Source organism: Crocodylus porosus, unplaced genomic scaffold (assembly GCF_001723895.1).
Source record: "Crocodylus porosus isolate Cpor-Errol unplaced genomic scaffold, CroPor_comp1, whole genome shotgun sequence".
Classification (NCBI taxonomy): domain Eukaryota; kingdom Metazoa; phylum Chordata; order Crocodylia; family Crocodylidae; genus Crocodylus; species Crocodylus porosus.
This window is the reverse complement of record NW_017728954.1, coordinates 4,807-11,754: the sequence shown is the minus strand read 5'-3', so window position 1 is coordinate 11,754 and position 6,948 is coordinate 4,807.

Below are 6,948 nucleotides of genomic sequence, written 5' to 3'. Positions count from 1 at the left end.
AACTGGACGCAGTACTCCAGCTGCGGCCTGACCAGTGCCGCATAGAGGGGGAGGATCACCTCCCTGGACCTGCTTGAGATGCATCTGTGGATGAGCACCTTCCTGACTGCATCCCCACACTGCCGGCCCATGTTCATCTTGGCGTCAATGATGACTCCAAGATCCTGACAAGAAGGGAGTTCCCCAGCCTGTAGGCATGGTGGTGATTGTTCCTCCCCAGGTGCCTCACCTTGCATTTGTTGGTGTTGAATCCCATCATATTCTTGTCTGCCCACGCCTGTAACCTGTCTAGGTCTGATTGCAACCTATTCCTCCCTTCTAGCGTGCCCAGATCCCCCCGCATCTTAGTGTCGTCAGCAAATTTGAACGGGGTGCTTTTTACCCCCTCATCCAAGTCACCGATGAAGATGTTGAACAGTGGGGGACCAAGCCCTGGGGAACCCCATTTCCCACATCCCTCCGGGTCAAAAATGACCCGTCCATCACCACTCTCTGGGTGCGGCCCTCCAGCCAGTTGGCAACCCATCTGACTGTGGGTGTCAACACCACAGTCCCCCAGTTTCTTAATGAGAACGGGGTGAGAAACAGTGTCAAAGGCCTTCCGAAAGTCCACTGCTACCCCTGCATCTAAGGATTTGGTGATCTGGTCGTAGAAGGCCACCAAGTTGGTCTGATGAGTGCACATGTGTTTTCGTAGTCTGTCATAGATGCTTTTGGCACTTTACTGGGAGCTCACTCTGTACCACGCATACGCACTGAGTCTCATCCAGTTATGGCTTAATGCCACGGACACTTTCCCGCATACTGGCTGTGGGCACCCCGCGTGGCAGCAGCAGTGGGGGGAGAGACGTGGGGTGGAGGGTGGGGGGTGTCCATCCCTGATGTTTTCCCCAGTATTGGCCCCAGAGGGTATTGTAGCGCTCGTTGCCAGTGCGCATGCACAGTGAGACTCGTGCCTTGGTGTTTCGGTGCTCGTCCTGTTGTCACTGCCTCTGTAACCATGGAAACTTATTAATGACTCGCTCCAGCAGGGTCAGTTAATTCTCAAGGCGTATGCGCCAATCTGGAATATCGGGGAGTGGTTTGGGCTACACCGCTGCGCATGCGCAAAGTTTAACGCAATAACTACTGAATTCAGTTGGTCACGCCCAACGATCCGCGCATGCGTACTCGCTATGCTCATTGATGGGCAAACGCGATGCGCCATCTCTTCACAAGTGTGTATGCGTTTTTATGGACTGTCATCGATATTTTCGGTGCTTTACTGGGAGCACGCTCTGTACCACGCATGCGCAGTGGGTATCCCGTTCCCCCCTCCCACTGATGGCTTAACAGTGGCAGCTGCTTTCACACACTCCAGTTCTGTACTTGGCGTGGCTGAGGCTCCGGGCCAGGAGAGAGGTTTAGGGGGTGGGGAGATTTCATCCCTGCCTCGAATATTGGCCCCGGAGAAGACTAGCGGTCATTCCCAATGCGCATGCTGATTGAGACTCGTGCCTTTGTAGTCTCGACGCTCGTTTTGTTGTCACTGCCTCTGTAACCATGGAAACCCATCCATGGCTCCTGCTCTGCCAGTGTCTGGTATTTCCCAGGATGTATGCACCAATCTATGATGTCGGCGGTCGATGTGTTACGGCTGAGACTACAGCGCATGCGGACTTGTCAGTACCATATATTCGGTGTTGAGCTGATCAGCCTCTCAGTGCCTCACGCGTGCATAGTTGCTTTGCCCATTGATGGGCAAATGTGAGGCACCACCTCTTCCCAAATACGCATGCGGGTTTGGCCGTTATCGATATTTTCGTCGCATGATTGGGAGCCCTGCGCTCTAGAGCTCATTCGCATTGCGTGTCCCTCCTGGATTCTTTGCCTGGGCTGCCTGCCTTGGGACTCGTCGTCGCTGCCGAGCTGCCGAGTTCGGCGGTGGTGGCAGTGCCGAGGAGCCTCAGAGCGGTCTGGCCGTGAGCTGCAGGGAGAAGGTCGTAGCAGCTGAGAAGTCTGTGGGGCCGCTTCTCCATTGTGCCGAGCAGCAGCTTCTGCTTGGCTGCCGCCGCTCCGGATTGCTGCTTAGAGAGTCTGGGCGAGTCTGGGGCGGGCCGGGCCGGGCCGGAGGCAGAAGGTCGGGGTGGTCTGGAGACGCTCCTGTCGCCGAGTCCGGAGTGGGGCGGATGGAGTCGGAGCGAGAGAGGCAGTCCAGCCGCATAGCCGCGGGGGGTGCCACGGGCTGGACTGTGCCCGGGTCAGGCGGGACCGGGGGACCTGCCGTGGGCCGTCTGAACAACAGCCCTCCACGGGCCAGTTCCGGCCTCTGAGCCCTATGTTGCCCACCCTGGTGTAATCTGATGCACATGTATTACACCCAGGATATCTCTGGACAAGTACAAGAAAAGCCAAAGCAAGTTCTTCAAAAAAACCTCCACCAGTTTATTGGGACCTTAGTAATTGAGCACCTTGGCCAAGAGCAGCTACATACAGCAAAGGATACACAGACATATTCAGTACTGGGGGGCAAGGTGCCAGGGCCCCTTGCCGTGCATCCTCTATTTTTGAGGTTGGTTCCAGAATCCCACACCTTTGCCTTTGTGTGGGGATTTTATGGAGTTCAGGTTGAAATGTATGTATTCCAGCCCACTTCTCTGAGATGAGAATCTCTTGGCCCATTGAATAGAGCAGGGAAACCGAGTCAAGGCCTGGAACTTTGTTCTTTCATGAGGTCGCCTCATTAGCATTGAGTGTCATCACTGGACTACACATCTCAGCTCCCTTGAAACTTTTCTGACATGCTACTCATCGTGTTTTAGATTTAAAAAAGGCCTTTGACACACCCAATTCTTATAAATAAACTAAACAGTTGCAATGTAGTTTATTACACAGTCTGGTGGGTAGAATATTGGCTTATGGGACAGCCAGAGAGTGGTGATGTATGGGTTGGCTTCTACCTGGAGAAATGTAGGCAGCGGAGACCCCCAAGGCTCAGTCCTGGGCCCAGTACTATTCAATATCGTCATTAGTGACTTGGAGAAGGGAGTAGAAGGCACCCTGTCCAAGTTTGCTGATGACATCAAACTATGCGGGGAGGTACACAAGCTAGACGGTGCAGAGCGAATCCAGGCCAATTTGGACAGGCTAGGGAAATGGGCCAAACAGAACAGGATGCAGGTTAACAAGGACAAGTGCCATGTGTTGCACCTGGGGAGGAGAATCATCAACTCTCCTACAGCCTGGGAGGGACCATACTGAGTAGTACAACTGCGGAAAGGGATCTTGGAGTCCTAGTTGACTCCAAAATGAATACCAGTCACCAGTGTGATGAGGTAATAAATAAAGCTAACCGCACCCATACTTGCATAAGTGGATGCATCACGGACATGTCTAGGGTGGTGATACTTCCCCTCTATGCAGCACCGGTCAGGCCACAGCTGGAGTACTGCGTCCAGTTTTGGGCACCGCGCTTCAAGAGGGATATGGATGGCAGGAGAGGGTTCGGAGGAGGGGCACTGATCTGGTTAAAGGCCTACAGCAAAAACCCTCTGTGGACTGATTGGGAGACCTGAACCTCTTCAGCCCCTGAAAGAGGAGGCTGAGAGGTGATCTTGTGGCTGCCTACAAACGCATCAGGGGGCCAGCAAGAAATAGGGGATACGATGTTTACCAGGGCATCTGTTGGTGTAACTAGAAATATTGGCCACAAACTGGAAGAGAGCAAATTCAGATTGGATATCAGGAAAAAATGCTTTACAGTGATGGTTGCCAAAATATGGAATACACTTCCAAGGAAGGTGGTGCTGTCCCCTTCCTTGGAGGTATTTAACAGGAGATTGGACAGATACCTGGCTGGAGTCAGCTGACCCCAGCACTCATTCCTGTCCTGGGCAGGGGCTGGGACTCGATGAGCTAATAGGTCCCTTCCAAGCCTAAAATCTATGAAACCTTTAATTTGTTTGCACCTTAGAACATGAGACCAAATATTTATTATTATATTATATTATAATAATATATATATTATTATATATAATATTATATATTAATATTTATGGCTGCCTACAACCATAAAACATAGGTTCTCACCTGTATTGGCTGGGGAGACCCAGGAGGTGGCAGGAGAGTGGCACACAGATTAGCAGCAGGTCGTCTTGATTTTGCTGAGTTCTCTGCATTTCTCTTCAGCCTATGCCATTATTTATAAATATACATTAAGTTACATCAGTTACTACCACTATGACTTCAAGATAAAACTATGATATAGCATATGTGGATTACTCATTGTATAGACTTTTCTTAGCTCCTTTTAGGCTTCGGGATTTGTTTAATTATTTGATGGTTTCCTTTACTTGCTGACCAAGTTAGTTGTCGCACCTGGAAAGGTTCATGCTGCAATCATTCAGAACAAGTCTTTGGGCCTTCTGCTTAGCAGCACTTCTGTAACTTAGCCTAGGCACCTTGAAAATGGCCGAGGCTGGCAGCAGGGTCATTTAACCCTCATCTGTGTTGTGGTTAACAGCACAAGTGTTTTACCTCACGTGAAGGGCCCTCATCAGCTATCATGTCTGCAGCAGGTCACTGTGCGGACTGCTCAGACATGGGCATTTGGGGCCTGCACCAGTCTCTTGGAAAGATCCGAGCCAGCCCTGGCAGCCGGTGAGTGCGCGTTCCTGCCTTTGACATGCTGAGAGGACACCGTGTTCCAGCAGTTGCCTTGACTTCTGACTGGATACACATTGTTCACTTGCACATGTCCAAAGGTACCAGCTCCAGTGGCTGCAGCTCTCACCTCCAACTACTAAAGCACCTTCCCAAAGCATGGGCTAGGCTGATACCAGGGGCCCAGACCCACAAACTTGCTGTTGTACCTCCCTGTGCCCGGACTGGTGTTGAGCATGTGGACCTCAGCTTGAAGCTGTTTTTCTGTCCCGGTGCCCCTTTTCTCTCCTTCTCCCGCCTGGTTAGCCACCCTCTCTCTTGTATAGACTGGGAGGCGGTTTAAGGGGGTGCACAGGGACCTCCTAAGAAGGACCATTTGCTTCTGGCCTGATGCTGAAATGTCTTTTGAGAGCACCTTGCAATACACCAAATTCTCATTTTTTTAAAGAGAAAAAGGTATGGAAAACCTAATGTTGTTCAGGAAGCACAGCAAGGCTTGAGTTCAATTCCAGGGGAGAGTGTGGGATTTTTGGTGTAACACAGTATAATACTGAGAAGGAAGTTGAAGTGATGGTGTTATTCATGATGTACTCACTCTGAAAAACTTGAACCTGTGCAGAAATGTATCCAGTAGGGGTGTGTATGTATGCTGCTATGCAAATAGTGTGTGTGTGTATAATATACACCATAATTAACACAGTGATCCTATTACTAGCTCTCTGTTTATCTCTATGCATGGGGATAGTGATATAGATATTAATGTATCTTCTCTGCGTATGCCCATATACTAGTGGTTGTAGTTTATGCATATACATGATAGGTACGGCGTCCGTCCAGGCCGCCTATGATTAAACCCGGCTCGGTGCTGCCCTCCTGAGGCTCGGTCCGAGCACTGCAGCCACGAGGAGCGGCGCAGTGGAGGGGAGACGAACCCGCTGCTCGGTGCTGCCGTCCTGTGGTCCCGTCGGGGCACTGACCCCGCACGTGAAGGCAGAGGAAAAGCCGGGCTCAGAGCCGCCCTCCTGTGGCCGCGCCAGGCATTGCCGCCTGCAGACCCGGGCGGGCACCCAGGCCGGCTCCGCGCTGCCGCCTGGGCCTGGAGCGGGGCTTGGAGCCCGGAGATACCGACCTGCAGCAAAGGCGGCTCCGTGCCGCCCTCCCTGCCCTTCACCCTGCGCGAAGCAGCTGGTTTTTCAAAGCAGAGAGAAGAAAACCCTGCCCTCTGCTACTGCCTTACGGCTCAAGCCGGGCTTTGCAGCCCGGAGATGAGGGCAGAAGGAGGGACAGCGGCTCCGGGCCCCGCGCCTCCAGCTCGGGCAGGCGGGAGATCAAGGCAGGGAGACAAAACCAAAGACATCGCTCGCTCAGGGGTCACTCGGACAGTGCCCGCGGCCGGGGCCAGGCGGGGTCTCGTTGCCCGTGACGGACATTGATTCCAGGGCCGGGATGTTCCCATCGGGCGCCATGAGCCGTGAGGCGATTAGGTGTTGTGGCCGCTTGGGCGGGGTCACAGCCACTCCGCCCATCTTTGCCCTGATTGGCCTGTGCCGGATGAAGCGGGACCAAGAGCTCGGCTTCCTTCTTCACATTGTGATTGGCTGCCGGGAATGGTGGGTGTGTGCAGGCTTCTGTACGCCCATTGGTCCGACTCCGATGCTCGGCAGCCCCGCTCCGCGGTTTGTCTGCCCGCGCGGCGCGGAGCCCACGTCGGGCGGGCGATCTCGGAGAGCTGCGGCAGCTGCTCTGGCGACCACTGCGGGAGACCGCGTCCCCAGGGCGCGGGACCTGTCAGGCTCGCCTCTGAGGTGGGTGTTGCAGCGTGAAGCTCTGGTCTGTCCCAGGGCCCCTTTTCTCTTCTCCGCCTGCCGCCTGGGGAGCCACCCTGTCTCCTCGACGTGATGGGAGGTGATCTACGGGGCTGCACGTGGGTCCCAAGAAGCACCGTTTGCTTGTCGGGTGACGCTGAAACCTCTGTAGAGAGCACTTTGCAAAGCACCAACTTTCCCTTTTTTAAAGAAAAAAACAAGAAAAGAAAAACAGTTCTTGTTCAGGAAGCACCGCTGGACATCAATTCTAGGGGAGAGTTTGGGACCTTTGGTGTAAAATAGTATAAAACTGAGAACAGGGAGCCGAAGTGACGGTGTTTTTCATTGCGTACTTACTTCGGAAAACTTAAATTGTACAGCGATGTATCCAGGAAGGCTATGTGCGTATACCGACATGCAGATAGCGTGCGCGTATGTGTAATACACACCATCATTAGCACAGTCCGGGGCGGTGCCGGAGAGCTGCGGCGGGATGTTCTGG